Here is a 17,770-nt window from a genome sequence, read left to right on the forward strand (position 1 = left end):
TTTTTTATCAGTCAGTGTTATAATGAGTATAACTGTACTTTTATTTTAATAAATTTTTGATGTGTTTTAACATTTTTGTCTTGCGGAACAGTTAACCAGAGCTATAAAGTCACGCTAGCCCGATGTGTTTACTTCAACTTGTAATATGCATGCTTTTACCCCATATTGCTACCGCGCTACAGTTAGCACACCCCTCGTAGTCTAGCCCTAAATCGTTTTTGAATAGTGTGAATTTGAAGTTTCTAAGCATTTTCAATCTAACGCTGAGTATTTTTTTCTACATCAAGTAGCTCTCGAATTACAAGTTGAAAGTAAAAGGTTTTTCCACGCATACTAACCCGATGCACACAAAAAGCCGAATATTGCGCACACGTTAACATATTACCCTATAGAAGTCATCGGAGCAAAAAAGTGGAAAAAAACACCCTATTCGCACACAAACCCAATCACATATTATTGTGCTAACCAGAAACATGAATATTTCACATTCCAATGTTCTTCACATAGCAGAATATGTTCTAACACCTGAGACCTCATATCTTTGAGCAATCACTTTTTAAATGATTTTTATCAGAGTGTTATGAGTGTAACTATAAATACTATGTATTTGTATGTGTTTTATGCCAGAGCTCTGAAGTTGCTCTATCCCAACACGCGATAAATTAAATACTGCTTAAGTGATTTTATTTATTTTTAACTTGAAATATGAGAGCTACATCCAACGCCCAAAAAAAGCTGCAATAAACATGTTATCGATTGTGCGTAAATGTTAACGATCCATTCGAAATTTGGCCCTAAATTAACTTTTTGAAGCCATTTTCCATCTGCAAATAAAACTTCCGTATCTTTAGAGTAACCGTATTACCTGGATAAATGAGTCATTTTTTATTGTTTTCTGGCAAATGCAATAGCTCAAGTTACAAGTTGAAAGTAAATGCGTTCACTTGATAGCAATTGAATTTAACGCACTTTGGGCTAGCACGACTTCAGAGCTCTGGTTAACTATTAAGCTCAAATAAAAAGTTGCACAAAAACATCAAAAATACATTTAAAAGTACAGTTACACTCATAATAACACTATGTAATAAAAAATATTTTATTTAAATCAGATGTTAAAAAAAAAGGACTGCAAAGGACTTTAATCTAGAAAAATAAATAAATATATATATATATATATATATATAGATAGATAGATAGATAGATATAGATACACACACACACACACACATATATATATATATATATATATATATATATATATATATATATGTATATATATATATATATATATATATATATATATATATATATATATATATATATAATGAATTCCAGAAAAGATTTGCACAGTCCCACAAGTATTGCAACTGCCAGGGTGTACTCACATTAATATCATAGTAAATTGTCCAAAAAGCAGAGGCACTCACTGGTCTTTAGTTAAAATAAAACTTAGATTTAGAGTTGGGCGGTAGCTGTCAAAACCAGCATTAGAGGCTCCTAACGCTGGTTTTTACCGCCCTCTGGTATTTGGAGTCAGTCATTAAAGGGTCTAACGCTCACTTTACAGCCGCGACTTTTCCATACCGCAGATCCCCCTACGCCATTTGCGTAGCCTATCTTTTCAATGGGATCTTTCTAACGCCGGTATTTAGAGTCGTGGCTAAAGTGAGCATTAGAAATCTAACGACAAAACTCCAGCTGCAGAAAAAAGTCAGTAGTTAAGAGCTTTCTGGGCTAACGCCGGTTTATAAAGCTCTTAACTACTGTGCTCTTTTTTAACCCCTAATCTGCCGTTCCGTACACCCCCGCCAGCTACATTATCCCTATGTACCCCTAATCTGCTGCCCCTAACATCGCCGACACCTACATAATATTTATTAACCCCTAATCTGCCCCCCCCAACGTCGCCGCTACCTACCTACACTTATTAACCCCTAATCTGCCGACCGCACCACTACTATCAGAATTAAGGTAGGAATATTCTGATTGGCTGATGGAATCAGCCAATCAGATTCAAGTTCAATCCGATTGGCTGATCCAATCAGCCAATCAGATTGAGCTCGCATTCTATTGGCTGTTCCGACCAGCCAATAGAATGCGTGCTCAATCCGATTGGCTGATAGAATCCTATCAGCCAATCGGAATTCGAGGGACGCCATCTTGGATGACGTCATTTAAAGGAACCGTCATTCGGCGAGTAGGCGTCGCTTGAAGAGGTTGGATCCGCGTCGGCTGGGAAGAAGATGGCTCTGCTCTGCTCCGGAAGAAAGAAGATTGAAGATGCGGCTTGATAGAAGATTTCATCCCGATGATGGACTTCCGACTTCAGCCCGATGATGGAGTTCTTCAGCCGCCGCTTGGTTCAAGACTTCGGACCCTCTTCTGGACCGATCGCTGAACCCGGTGAGGTGAAGACAAGGTAGGGAGATCTTCAGGGGCTTAGTGTTAAGTTTATTTAAGGGGGGTTTGGGTTAGATTAGGGGTATGTGGGTGGTGGGTTTTAATGTTGTGGGGGGGGGGTATTGTATGTGGTTTTTTTACAGGCAAAAGAGCTGAATTCTTTGGGGCATTCCCCACAAAGGGCCCTTTTCAGGGCTGGTAAGGTAAAAGAGCTTTGAACTTTTTAAATTTAGAATAGGGTAGGGCATTTTTTTATTTTGGGGGTCTTTGTTATTTTATTAGGGGGCTTAGAGTAGGTGTAATTAGTTTAAAATTGTTGTAATATTTTTCTAATGTTTGTAAATATTTTTTTATTTTTTGTAACTTAGTTCTTTTTTATTTTTTGTACTTTAGTTAGTTTATTTAATTGTATTTATTTGTAGGTATTGTATTTAATTAATTTATTGATAGTGTAGTGTTAGGTTTAAGTGTAGATAATTGTAGGTATTGTATTTAATTAATTTATTGATAGTGTAGTGTTAGGTTTAATTGTAACTTAGGTTAGGATTTATTTTACAGGTAATTTTGTAATTATTTTAACTAGGTAACTATTAAATAGTTCTTAACTATTTAATAGCTATTGTACCTGGTTAAAATAAATACAAAGTTGCCTGTAAAATAAATATTAATCCTAAAATAGCTACACTATAATTATTATTTATATTGTAGCTATATTAGGGTTTATTTTACAGGCAAGTATTTAGATTTAAATAGGAATAATTTATTTAATAAGAGTTAATTTATTTTGTTAGAATAAAATTATATTTAACTTAGGGGGGGGTTAGGGTTAGAATTAGCTTTAGGGGTTAAAAAATTTATTAGAGTAGCGGTGAGCTCCGATCGGCAGATTAGGGGTTAATACTTGAAGTTAGGTGTCGGCGATGTTAGGGAGGGCAGATTAGGGGTTAATACTATTTATTATAGGGTTATTGAGGCGGGAGTGAGGCGGATTAGGGGTTAATAACTTTATTATAGTAGCGGTGCGGTCCGCTCGGCAGAATAGGGTTTAATAAGTGTAGGCAGGTGGAGGCGACGTTGAGGGGGGCAGATTAGGGGTTAATAAATATAATATAGGGGTCGGCGGTGTTAGGGGCAGCAGATTAGGGGTACATAGGGATAACGTAGCTGGTGGTGGTGTACGGAGCGGCAGATTAGGGGTTAATAATAATATGCAGGGGTCAGCGATAGCTGGGGCGGCAGATTAGGGGTTAATAAGTGTAAGGTTAGGGGTGTTTAGACTCGGGGTTCATGTTAGGGTGTTAGGTGCAGACGTAGGAAGTGTTTCCCCATAGCAAACAATGGGGCTGCGTTAGGAGCTGAACGCTGCTTTTTTGCAGGTGTTAGGTTTTTTCAAGCTCAAACAGCCCCATTGTTTTCTAGGGGGAATCGTGCACAAGCACGTTTTTTAAGCTGGCCGCGTCCGTAATCAACGCTGGTATCGAGAGTTGCAGTGGCGTTAAATTATGCTCTATGCTCCTTTTTTGGAGCCTAACGCAGCCATTCTGTGAACTCTAAATACCAGCGGAATTTAAAAGGTGCGGGGGGAAAAAAGCATGTGTAGCTAACGCACCCCTTTGGCCACAGAACTCTAAATCTAGCCGTTAGCATTTATTTCACGAATAATAAAAGTGGCATAACATTTGGGTGTCCTATTTGCATCTTTGTCAAATGTCATTAGGGGTTCATAAAATATAAACCTAAAAACAATAAACCTAATACTACAACACCCTGGTTAAATACCATATCAGTCTGCATTGCTGCTCCCAGGCCGTCAACTACTATGACGACGTCAATAGTAGTTGACGGCCTGGGAGCAGCAATGCTGATTGAAATGGTATTTAACCAGGGTGTTGTAGTACTAAGTTTATTGTTTTTAGGTTTATATTTTGTGAACCCCTTATGACATTTGACAAAGATGCAAATGGAGCACCAAAACGTTATTCAGGAGTAATTTGACGAAGCACTTCTTTACAGAAAGAGTGATTGATTTATGGAATAAACTTTCTCAAGAGGTAATAATGACAAACATTGTCGGGGACTTTAAAAATGCCTGGGACAAGCATAAGGCTATCCTACAAACTAGATACGTTTATACTATTGGGTAATATCGGGCAGACTTGCTAGTCCTATGGCTCTTATCTGCCGTTAATATCTATGTTTCTATGTTATGCCACTTTTATATTTGTGAAATAAACGCTGTTTTATTTTAACTAAGGACCAGTGAGTGCCTCTGCTTTTTGGACAGTTTACTATATATATATATATATATATATATATATATATATATATATATATATATATATATATATATATATATACATATATACACAGTATATACATACATACATGTCTAAATATGTATATCAGTGACTTGCAGTGACGTCAGAGGCTTGTTAGGCAGTGGCTAGGATATGCCTTCGTTCTTTAGATATCCTTTGTTGAAGAAATAGCAATGCACATGGGTGAGTCAATCACATGAGGTATCTATGTGCAGCCACCAATCAGCAGCTACTGAGCATATTTAGATATAATTTTCAACAAAGGATATCAAAAGAATGAAGAAAATTAGATGTAAACTGGAAAGTTATTTAAAATTGCATGCTCTTTTTAAATCATGAAAGAAAACATATGGGTTTCATGTCCCTTTAAATGGTGTCTTGGAAAACTGGTCAACTTAGTAAACATCAGGGGCGTGATCCGATATACGGCATAGTTTTCGGCACAAGCGAGGGAACCCGCGCCGCCCTTAATTTCACCTCGCAACTCAAGCTATCCAATATACTGCGCCGTCAGATGCTAAACTGGCGTAGGTATGAAAAAACAGCGATCAACTAAAATGTGCGCAAATACACATTTTAGTCGTCGCAAGTACTTACGCCAGTATTTTTTTCACGTAAAGTCTCAATAAAGAGTAGTTTGATGCAATTTAGGCTACGAATCGTAAAAAATAACCGCCAGTTCTAAAAGATGCGCCACGTAATTACGCGATTCAAAATTCATACATAAACCCATGCGCAGCCGCCATTTTCTTTAGTGTGTTTGGTTGGTTCTTGGAGCTACAGCACACTACATTGAGTTCAGTTATTTAGTAAGAGCAGTGAGAGAGGCGCAATTCATAAAAGTTAGTTAGGTCGGATTTCTGTTTGGGTAAGCCTGTACATTTACCTACACTTTTTATTTACATATTGCACACATTTTGCATACATACATATACAAAATACACAACACTTTTTTTTTCTAACACCTCACACATTTTATTTATCTTTTACAGTGTAATAGGCTGAGTGTTTCGTTGTGATTGTGTGTGATTGAAGTGGGAGTGAGTGTGAGTGTGTGTAGGATCCCTGTCAAGGAGTAAGTGGAGTGGGGAGAGGGAGAGCCAGAAGGGATGATGGGAGTGGGGTTGCCCCGAGACCAGGCACACTTAAATATTTACATATATATTACAACGTTGTACACTCAGAAGAGGGACAGAGGGTGCACATGGGGACAGAAGGGGGGAGGAGGGAGAGGATAGGAAGGAACCCACACCAGGGACATCCCAGGGAGGAAGCCAGGTGGCCACAGACGATGAGCGCATGAGATGCCCGAACTTCTCGTTCAACGAGAATGTTGTGCTAGTCCAGGCCGTCCTGGAGAACCACAGTGCCCTCTTTGGCCAGGAGAAGGGCAAAGGAGTTGGCCGAAGGCGTAAGGCAGCATGGTTGTTGGTTGAGTATGCTCTAAACAGCGTGGCCCCACAGAGGAGGACTGTCGAGGGCCTGAAAAAAAGATGGAACGATTGTAAGAGGCGGGTGAAGGAGAAAATGGGCCAAGAAGCCATGCACCAGAGGGGAACAGGCGGTGGTCCACCCCAGGAAGCTGAATACAATGAATGGCAGGAGATGATTCGTAGGTCCCTGAGCGACACAGCAGTCCGTGTGCTTTCAGGGGCTCGTGACTCAGGGGCTGCAACATCAGCACAGCATGCTGGTGAGTAACATCCCACACACCAGTATTATATGTATTTGAGATATAACATCCTTTAATGTCACACATTCATGTACACAATGAGGAGCATGGTATTTGGCCTACTAACAAAAACATCTACAATTATATTTCACATTACAGGGTCATTAAACCAAAGCTTTTTATGTCATTATTCAGATAGAGAATACAGTTTTAAACAACATCCCAATTTACTTCTATTATCTAATTTGCTTCATTATTCTGATATTCTTTGTTTATGAAATATCAATGCACATGGGTGAGCCAATCACGAGGCAAAGAATATCAAGAGAATTAATCAAATTAGGTAATGGAAGTAAATTAGAAAGTTGTTTAAAATTGCATGCTCTAGCTGAGTCATGAAAGAATAAAAATGGGTTTAATGTCCATTTAATGCTACTTAACACATTGAAATTCATGATATGAGGTGGAATAGTGAAATACTAACATGTCTCAGAGTAACACAGGCCACAAGCCACATGTAGAGTTTTCAGTAAATGGACACTATAGCCATCACAATACTTTTAGCTCAAGAAAGCATGTTATGTGCCTACATCAGGCTAAAGGAAATTGTGTGACCATAGTGTCACTTAAAGAACACATTTCTCCATCACTGACATGTACACAGAACTATTGTATGAAACAAATACATGTATACTTAAATGCATATTAAAATCCCTCATATCACAAATCATAATGTGCACATGCATGTTATAGAGTTTGACATGAGAATGAGTATAGCCCCTAGCATGTATCAATGTACATTGTATGCCCACATGGACATATATATGATTGTACTAATCCCTCTCATCATTTGACTCCTCCACAGAACCTCCTGTCACCAGGGTGCAAACGGGCATGCATCCACCGCAACCACCAATCCAAACAATGCCTCCACCGCAACCACCAGTCCAAAGAATGCCTCCACAGCAACCACCAGTCCAAAGAATCCATCAACAAGGACAGTATGCTCCCAGGCATGAGCTGGGTTGGACTGCCTCTGTTGAGGACCCAGACGTGATGCCACCAACATTGGCAGACGAGCCCTGGCAAGATACCTGGCCGGAGGATTATTCTTTTGGCTTTGAGGGGGAACCAAGTCAGCCCCAAAGGGTACATGTCTTTACCCCCCCCAATATCAGGCCAGTCAAGGCTTTTACGCACAGAACATGCAAACTGGACAGGCTGAGTGGTCGCACACCAGTCGGCAATGGGACTACCAGTCCACCCGGAGAGCTCCACCATCCGCTTCCCTTGGAAGAGCTCCACCATCCACTTCCCTTGGAAGAGCTCCACCATCTTTAGAGGAGCATATAGCTGTATTTGTTCCTGATGCAGCACCAGCTGTAGTTGTTCCTGATGCAGCACCAGCTGTAGTTGTTCCTGATGCAGCACCAGCTGTATTTGTTCCTGATGCAGCACCAGCTGTAGTTGTTCCTGATGCAGCACCAGCTGTATTTGTTCCTGATGCAGCACCAGCTGTAGTTGTTCCTGATGCAGCACCAGCTGTATTTGTTCCTGATGCAGCACCAGCTGAGGATGTCCCTGATGCACCAGCAGCTAGAGCTGAACCTGCGCCTAGAATCCCTGCTGATCAACAGCCTGTAGATCCTCTGTATTCTCCCATGGGCGATGAATACATTTCCCTCCAGAGGAGGCTCATAGCAAGCTGTGAGAGAACACAAAGAGACCAACACAGGTTTCACAGGAACCAACAGAGTTTACTCCAGCGCACCATCAAGCTGCAACGGGACATGGCAGCATCCTTAAATGGAATAGTCCAAAACCAGTCTCAGATGATGAGAGTTTTTTCAGATATGCAGATTGACAACAGATGGCCGGAACAAAACCAACTGTTGGGTGTGTTGGTGGAGCACTTCACACACCAGCAGGACACTACCTCCAGCATCTCATCTGTGGCCAGCACTCCAGCACATTCATCTGAATCCACACAACCCAGGAGAACCAGGAGATCCACTCCCAGCACCTCATCCCCCTCATCCAAGAAGCCTAAAAAAAATATATATATTGTTATATTTCAGCATAAATCTTGTCCTCTGTTATTTACCATATAATTGTTATCCACATCCATGTGAGGGGTGTTTTAGTACACTAATATTGTTGAAACATATAATAAGGCCTGTGTGGAAATGGCCCAAAAAAAGGTAATATCATCATGTTTATGACATATTCATGTTCTATAAACCACATCACATAGTTATTCTGAGAACTAGAAGGGTGCAACCGCACTACACAAATATTTGGGGGATGCCAGTAAAATGCCTACTGTCGGTAGACTTTATTTGTTGGCTGGAGTGCTTATGCATAAGACAATGGTTTTGAACAGGATGCATTTTGATAGCACATCTTTCTCCCCGGGGAGAAGGAAATGCTATAGAAATGCATCCTGCAGCGAGTTAAAATTCCTTTTTTTAACTAATAGTGTTCCACATCACATAGTTGTGTATGAAGGGTACATATAGTTATATTTAATTATAAGATGTAAATAAAGGTTTCTCACATCCAATAGAAATTGACACATGTGCAGGGATAGGCACGAGCCAAGGCTGTGGAGGACATTTTCTAAGGTAAAGACCTTTAGTGAAGGACACCTTGCCTATACCTGCACATGGGTATATATATATCTAAATAATAATGTTTTTACAGAAGGTGTGAACATAAGGTATAAACATCCATTTTCATTCTTCTTAATGATAGTCAATAAATCATAGTGACCAAAACATGAATTAAACTAATGATATATTTTCAGTAATTAGGGTGGTTAAGGGAATGGGGGTGGGATGTAGTAGTTTCACTTACATTCAGTGGAAATCCACAGTATGTAATTCGATGACCAGCTGCAGCAGGGGCAGCACCATGACCAGGGACCTCAGCAGCAACTATAGAATCAGCATGTGTAGACGGAACAACAGGGGATTGTAGGGCTTCCAGCACCCCTTGTGCCCCATGATGCACCCTTGTGCCCAATGATGCACCCTTGTGCCCAATGATGCTGCCTCTCTATGGAAAGCAGGAAAACATGGTGGCTAATGAGGATGTGCTTTGGAGGGTTTTTAGGCTTCCTGTTGAGAGGTTGTGCTGTTTGTGATTGGTTTGACACACTTGCAGGGGCAAGTGCCTATCCTGGTTAATGTCAGCACAATTATTTGTGGAAAACAAATTGCAAGAAAGCACTTAAGTTATGGTTTAGTTTGTTAAAATAGGGTATTTTGGATTAATGAATACAATATATAACCAAAAGCTTATAGTAAACCGATAAAAGAAAAGCCTTAAGAATTTGGGGGATTACATTAATTTGTTTTCCCCTGAAAAATATTTATATTATTTTAATGGATATTTACATGTTGCTGTTATCAATGAGGAGTAATAAATAATAAATGCTTTGAAGAGGTTAACTATTTGTGATCAAGCCGCTGATATGTATGTTGTTAAGCATGCATTTGTTAGGCCTTCAGAGAGTTACGTTGGTTTCTAAGTCAGTGCAAGGGTTGCTGCGCCTGCAATTTGTGTCGAGATGAGAATGGAGTAGATTTTCTGAATTCTGCGCGCGTAAGTCCTTATGCTGTATATTGGATACCAAATTGCGCCTGTTTTGTATGTCAGTCTATGGGTCAAAAAACTACGGGCGAAGGCTGAAATATATGCGCGTAACTTCTAAGTTACGCCGTATATAGGATACCAAACCCGCGCAAAATTTGGCGTCGCCGGCTTTTGCGAGCGATGCTGCATATCGGATCGGGCCCCAGATTTTAGTCTAAAGGATTGTAACAGAAACTCTTGCCAGATAACAAAATGCTTGCTCTGATTATGAGATCTAGAAATACATGCCCATTAAAATATGTTTAAAACATACTTTTTACTTTAATGCTGCAAATTATGCTTATAGATTCTTTCATTATTCAGTAAATATAAAAATGTCTTGATCCAGTGGCGGCTGGTGAAATTTAAAGATGGTGGGGCGCTTGACCCTACCCCTTTAAATAAAGCCACACCATCAGATGGCGCTACCAATTCATTAATTACATAAATAAAAGGTAGACAGAAACACAGAAAAGCACTTGGGGGGAGAGGGAGAGAGAGACGGGGGGGGGGGGGGGGAGAGACACAGAAGGTTAGACGGGGGAGAGAGACACAATCACACACAAAGGGTTAAAGAGAGAGTAAGAGAGAGATACACAATCACACACAGAGGGTTAGAAAGAGAGAAAGAGAGAGAGACACAATCACACACAGAGGGTTAGAGAGAGAGAGAGAAAGAGAGACACAATCACACACAGAGGGTTAGAGAGAGAGATAGAGAGACGCAATCATACACAGAGGGTTAGAGAGAGACAGAGAAAGAGAGACACAATCACACACAGAGGGTTAGAGAGAGAGAGAAAGAGAGACACAATCACACACAGAGGGTTAGAGTGAGAGAAAGAGAGAGAGACACAATCACACACAGAGGGTTAGAGAGAGAAACACAATCACATACAGAGGGTTAGAGTGAGAGAAAGAGAGAGAGACACAATCACACACAGAGGGTTAGAGAAACACAATCACATACAGAGGGTTAGAGTGAGAGAAAGAGAGAAAGACACAATCACACACAGAGGGTTAGAGAAACACAATCACATACAGAGGGTTAGAGTGAGAGAAAGAGAGAGAGACACAATCACACACAGAGGGTTAGAGAGAGAAACACAATCACATACAGCAGAGGGTTACAGAGAGAGAAAGAGAGAGAGACACAATCACACACAGAGGGTTAGAGAGAGAGACACACAATCACAGACAGAGGGTTAGAGAGAGAGACATACACACAATCACACACAAAGGTTTAGAGAAAGAGAGAGAGACACAATCACACACAGAGGGTTAGAGAAAGAGAGAGAGACACAATCACACACAGAGGGTTAGAGAGAAAGAGAGAGAGACACAATCACACACAGAGGGTTAAAGAGAAAGAGAGAGAGACACAATCACACACAGAGGGTTAGAGAGAAAGAGAGAGAGACACAATCACACACAGAGGGTTAGAGAGAGAGAGACAATCCCACACAGAGGGTTAGAGAGAGAGAGACACACACAATCACACACAAAGGTTTAGAGAAAGAGAGAGAGACACAATCACACACAGAGGGTTAGAGAAAGAGAGAGAGACACACAATCACACACAGAGGGTTAGAGAGAAAGAGAGAGAGACACAATCACACACAGAGTGTTAGAGAGAAAGAGAGAGAGACACAATCACACACAGAGGGTTAGAGAGAGAGAGACAATCACACACAGAGGGTTAGAGAGAGAGACACAATCACATACAGCAGAGGGTTAGAGAGAGAGAAAGAGAGAGAGACACAATCACACACAGAGGGTTAGAGAGAGAGAGAGAGAGAGAGAGACAATCACAGACAGAGGGTTAGAGAGAGAGACACACAATCACACACAAAGGTTTAGAGAAAGAGAGAGAGACACAATCACACACAGAGGGTTAGAGAAAGAGAGAGAGACACAATCACACACAGAGGGTTAGAGAGAAAGAGAGGGTTAGAGAGACACATAAGGGATGAGAGATTCAGAGGGGGAGGAAGAGAGACAGAGAGAGAAAGAGACCATGGGGGAGAACGACACATAAGGAGAGAGATGGATAGATATAGAGAGAGACACACACAGAGGGTTAGAGAAAGAGAGAGACACAATCACACACAGAGGGTTAGAGAGAGAGAGAAAGAGAGATAGAGACACAATCACACACAGAGGGTTAGAGAAAGAGAGAGAGAGAGACACACAATCACACACAGAGGGTTAGAGAGAGAGAAAGAGACACAATCACACACAGAGGGTTAGAGAGAAAAATAGAGAGAGAGAGAGTCACAATCACACAGAGGGTTAGAGAGAGAGAAAGAGAGACACAATCACACACAGAGAGTTAGAGAAAGAGAGAGAGACATAATCACACACAGAGGGTTAGAGAAAGAGAGAGAGACACAATCACACACAGAGGGTTAGAGAAAGAGAGAGAGACACAATCGCACACAGAGGGTTAGAGAGAGAGAGAGAGAGACACACACAATCACACACAGAGGGATAGAGAGAGAGAGAGAAAGAGAGACACAATCACACACAGAGGGTTAGAGAAAGAGAGAGAGAGACACAATCACACACAGAGGGTTAGAGAAAGAGAGAGACACAATCAAACACAGAGGGTTAGAGAGACACATAAGGGATGAGAGATTCAGAGGGGGAGGAAGAGAGACAGAGAGAGAAAGAGACCATGGGGGAGAACGACACATAAGGAGAGAGATGGATAGATAGATAGATAGATAGATAGATAGATAGATAGATAGATAGATAGATAGATAGAGAGAGAGAGAGACACACACACACAAGGAGGGGGGGGGGGAGAGGGACCACTACAGCAGAGCTACAGAGAGTTCAGAAAGTGAGACTATAAATTAGTGTGAAGTACAGAGGCAAGCTGCTAAGGTAGCGGGTGGGTGTAAATTTTGAGTAAACCACATTCATTAAATTATCATTTTCATTAACAGAATCCCTTTCAGTAAAATCTAAGGCTGCAGCACTTACTTTAATAAAATGTGGCTAAAACACTGCAAGTCTGCATCTCTTCCTGCTCTGTAAGGAAGTGACAGTGGCACATTCCACTGCACTTGGAGAGGAAGAACATAACTCTATTTTTTATTGAATAAAAGCTTACAGCTGAACAGGGCAGCAACAAAATAAATGAAAGTTGTTTTTTTCCGTTTTGGTTTGTTTTATATGATTAAACATCCAGCACCAACCCTAAGTTCCACTTACTAATGCCTCTCACTGGATTGATTCAGCCCAAATAGGACTGCCTCAAATAAGCAGTTATGGGCCATGCAATGAACTTAGCCACTTTCATCCACACACACAATGTTTGGCGCCACCACACTGAGAAGACACTTTACACAGGTTTTTGAATTTTTTTTGATTATTTGCAGTTTCTATATAAGTTTGTTTGATGCAGTTTATGTTTATGCTGATGATGGGGAGAAATTCCCCCGAAAACGTTTCATTAAAAAAGTATTTACTTGCTTCACCAAAAGACCTGAGAGTGCGACCATTTTTTCAGGAATATTTATTACATGTTTGCACCCAGGCAGATGACCACTGGAGGGTAACACTGTACACCGGATGGGATTATATATATATATATATATATATATATATATATATATATATATATATATATATAATCATCAATTTTTCATGCACTCACTCCCTAAGCCTTAGCTCATCCGTTGCCTGGATGGCTCCTCAATCAATATGAAAAATGTCTCCAGAAGTAAGGGCACTCACAGGACTTGACAGTAGTAGAAAAAAATCTTTATCTCATTTAATTCATCATAAAAGTGTCAGTCGAAGTTTCGGCTATATATCTAGCCTTTTTCAAGACAATCTAAAGACATAATATACATATATCAATTAATGCATATTAAAATAGTTACATGAAAACCAACAAATTAATTAAACACCTTAATTAAACAATGTGACCAATGTGTATAACATCAAAATAACATCACCTTCAAATAACCCCCAAAATGAACCCTTATATTTAAAATTAAGATTTAAAAACTTGAACCATGAATCAGTTATACACAAAAGCCTAGATTTAGAGTTCTGCGGCCAAAGGGGTGCGTTAGCTATGCGTGCTTTTTTCCCACGCACCTTTTAAATACCACTGGTATTTAGAGTTCACAGAATGGCTGGGTTTTCTGTGCGTTAGGCTCCAAAAAGGGAGCGTAGAGCATAATTTAACGCCACTGCAACTCTAGATACCAGCGGTGCTTACGGAAACGGCCAGCTTCAAAAACGTGCTCGTGCACGATTCCCCCATAGAAAACAATGGGGCTGTTTGAGCTGAAAAAAAACCTAACACCTGCAAAAAAGCCGCGTTCAGCTCCTAACGCAGCCCCATTGTTTTCTATGGGGAAACACTTCCTACGTCTGCACCTAACACTCTAACATGTACCCCGAGTAACCTTATGCTTATTAACCCCTAATCTGCCGCCCCCGCTATCGCTGACACCTGCATATTATTATTAACCCTTAATCTGCCGACACCTACATTATAGCTATGTACCCCTAATCTGCTGCCCCTAACACCGCCGACCCCTATATTATATTTATTAACCCCTAATCTGCCCCCCACAACGTCGCTGCCAGCTACCTACACTTATTAACCCCTAATCTGCCGAGCGGACCGCACCGCTATTATAATAAAGTTATTAACCTCTAATCCGCCTCACTCCCGCCTCAATAACCCTATAATAAATAGTATTAACCCCTAATCTGCCCTCCCTAACATCGCCGACACCTAACTTAAATTATTAACCCCTAATCTGCCGACCGAATCTCGCAGCTACTGTAATAAATGGATTAACCCCTAAAGCTAAGTCTAACCCTAAAACTAACACCCCCCTAAGTTAATATAATTTAAATCTAACGAAATAAATTAACTCTTATTAAATAAATTATTCCTATTTAAAGCTAAATACTTACCTGTAAAATAAACCCTAATATAGCTACAATATAAATTATAATTATATTATAGCTATTTTAGGATTTATATTTATTTTACAGGTAACTTTGTATTTATTTTAACCAGGTACAATAGCTATTAAATAGTTAAGAACTATTTAATAGCTAAAATAGTTAAAATAATTACAAAATTACCTGTAAAATAAATCCTAACCTAAGTTACAATTAAACCTAACACTACACTATCAATAAATTAATTAAATAAAATACCTACAATTACCTACAATTAAACCTAACACTACACTATCAATAAATTAATTAAATACAATATCTACAAATAAATACAATGAAATAAACTAACTAAAGTACAAAAAATAAAAAAGAACTAAGTTACAAAAAATAAAAAAATATTTACAAACATCAGAAAAATATTACAACAATTTTAAACTAATTACACCTACTCTAAGCCCCCTAATAAAATAACAAAGACCCCCAAAATAAAAAAATGCCCTACCCTATTCTAAATTACAAAAGTTCAAAGCTCTTTTACCTTACCAGCCCTGAACAGGGCCCCAAAGAATTCAGCTCTTTTGCCTGTAAAAAAAACACATACAATACCCCCCCCTGAAGATCTTCCTACCTTATCTTCACCATACCAGGTTCACCGATCGATCCAGAAGAGCTCCTCCGATGTCTTGATCCAAGCCCAAGCGGGGGGCTGAAGATGTCCATGATCCGGCTGAAGTCTTCATCCAAGCGGGAGCTGAAGAGGTCCATGATCCGGCTGAAGTCTTCTATCAACGGCATCTTCAATCTTCTTTCTTCCGGATCCATGTTCATCCCGCCGACGACTTCCCGACGAATGACGGTTCCTTTAAGGGACGTCATCCAAGATGGCGTCCCTCGAATTCCGATTGGCTGATAGGATTCTATCAGCCAATCGGAATTAAGGTAGGAAAATTCTGATTGGCTGATGGAATCAGCCAATCAGAATCAAGTTCAATCCGATTGGCCGATTCAATCAGCCAATCAGATTGAGCTTGCATTCTATTGGCTGTTCCAATCAGCCAAAAGAATGCGAGCTCAATCTGATTGGCTGATCGGATCAGCCAATCGGATTGAACTTGATTCTGATTGGCTGATTCCATCAGCCAATCAGAATTTTCCTACCTTAATTCCGATTGGCTGATAGAATCCTATCAGCCAATCGGAATTCGAGGGACACCATCTATGATGACGTCCCTTAAAGGAACCGTCAATCGTCGGGAAGTCGTCAATGAAGATGGATGTTCCGCGTCGGCGGGATGAACATGGGGCTTAGTGTTAGGTTTATTTAAGGGGGGTTTGGGTTAGATTAGGGGTATGTGGGTGGTGGGTTGTAATGTTGGGGGGGGGTATTGTATGTGTTTTTTTTACAGGCAAAAGAGCTGAATTCTTTGGGGCATGCCCCACAAAGGGCCCTGTTCAGGGCTGGTAAGGTAAAAGAGCTTTGAACTTTTGTAATTTAGAATAGGGTAGGGCATTTTTTTATTTTGGGGGTCTTTGTTATTTTATTAGGGGGCTTAGAGTAGGTGTAATTAGTTTAAAATTATTGTAATATTTTTCTGATGTTTGCAAATATTTTTTTATTTTTTGTAACTTAGTTTTTTTATTTTTTGTACTTTAGTTAGTTTATTTCATTGTATTTATTTGTAGATATTGTATTTAATTAATTTATTGATAGTGTAGTGTTAGGTTTAATTGTAGGTAATTTTAGGTATTTTATTTAATTAATTTATTGATAGTGTAGTGTTAGGTTTAATTGTAACTTAGGTTAGGATTTATTTTACAGGTAATTTTGTAATTATTTTAACTATTTTAGCTATTAAATAGTTCTTAACTATTTAATAGCTATTGTACCTGGTTAAAATAAATACAAAGTTACCTGTAAAATAAATATAAATCCTAAAATAGCTATAATATAATTATAATTTATATTGTAGCTATATTAGGGTTTATTTTACAGGGAAGTATTTAGCTTTAAATAGGAATAATTTATTTAATAAGAGTTAATTTATTTAGTTAGATTTAAATTATATTTAAGTTAGGGGGGTGTTAGTGTTAGGGTTAGACTTAGCTTTAGGGGTTAATCCATTTATTACAGTAGCGGCGAGATTCGGTCGGCAGATTAGGGGTTAATAATTTAAGTTAGGTGTCTGCGATGTTAGGGAGGGCAGGTTAGGGGTTAAAACTATTTATTATAGGGTTAATGAGGCGGGAGTGAGGCGGATTAGGGGTTAATAACTTTATTATAGTAGCGGTGAGATCCGCTCGGCAGATTAGGGGTTAATAACTTTAGGCAGGTGGAGGCGACGTTGAGGGGGGCAGATTAGGGGCTAATAAATATAATATAGGGGTCGGCGGTGTTAGGGGCAGCAGATTAGGGGTACATAAGGATAACGTAGGTGGCGGTCGGCAGATTAGGGGTTAATTATTGTAGGTAGCTGGCGGCGACGTTGTGGGGGGCAGGTTAGTGGTTAATAAATATAATATAGGGGTCGGCAGTGTTAGGGGCAGCAGGTTAGGGGTACATAAGGATAACGTAGATGGCGGTCAGCAGATTAGGGGTTAAAAAAATGTAATCGAGTGGCGGCGATGTGGGGGGACCTCGGTTTAGGGGTACATAGGTAGTTTATGGGTGTTAGTGTACTTTAGAGCACAGTAGTTAAGAGCTTTATAAACCGGCGTTAGCCCAGAAAGCTCTTAACTACTGACTTTTTTCTGCGGCTGGAGTTTTGTCGTTAGATTTCGAACGCTCACGTCAGCGACGACTCTAAAT

General features: G+C 39.8%; 1 protein-coding gene across 1 annotated transcript in view; it reads right to left on the minus strand.

The window, feature by feature from the left end:
• Window positions 1-17,770, minus strand: part of ST8SIA2 (ST8 alpha-N-acetyl-neuraminide alpha-2,8-sialyltransferase 2) — a 767,470-nt gene that overhangs the window by 132,579 nt on the left and 617,121 nt on the right. The gene's annotated exons all lie outside the window — the stretch shown is intronic.

This window comes from Bombina bombina, chromosome 6 (assembly GCF_027579735.1).
Source record: "Bombina bombina isolate aBomBom1 chromosome 6, aBomBom1.pri, whole genome shotgun sequence".
Lineage (NCBI taxonomy): Eukaryota > Metazoa > Chordata > Amphibia > Anura > Bombinatoridae > Bombina > Bombina bombina.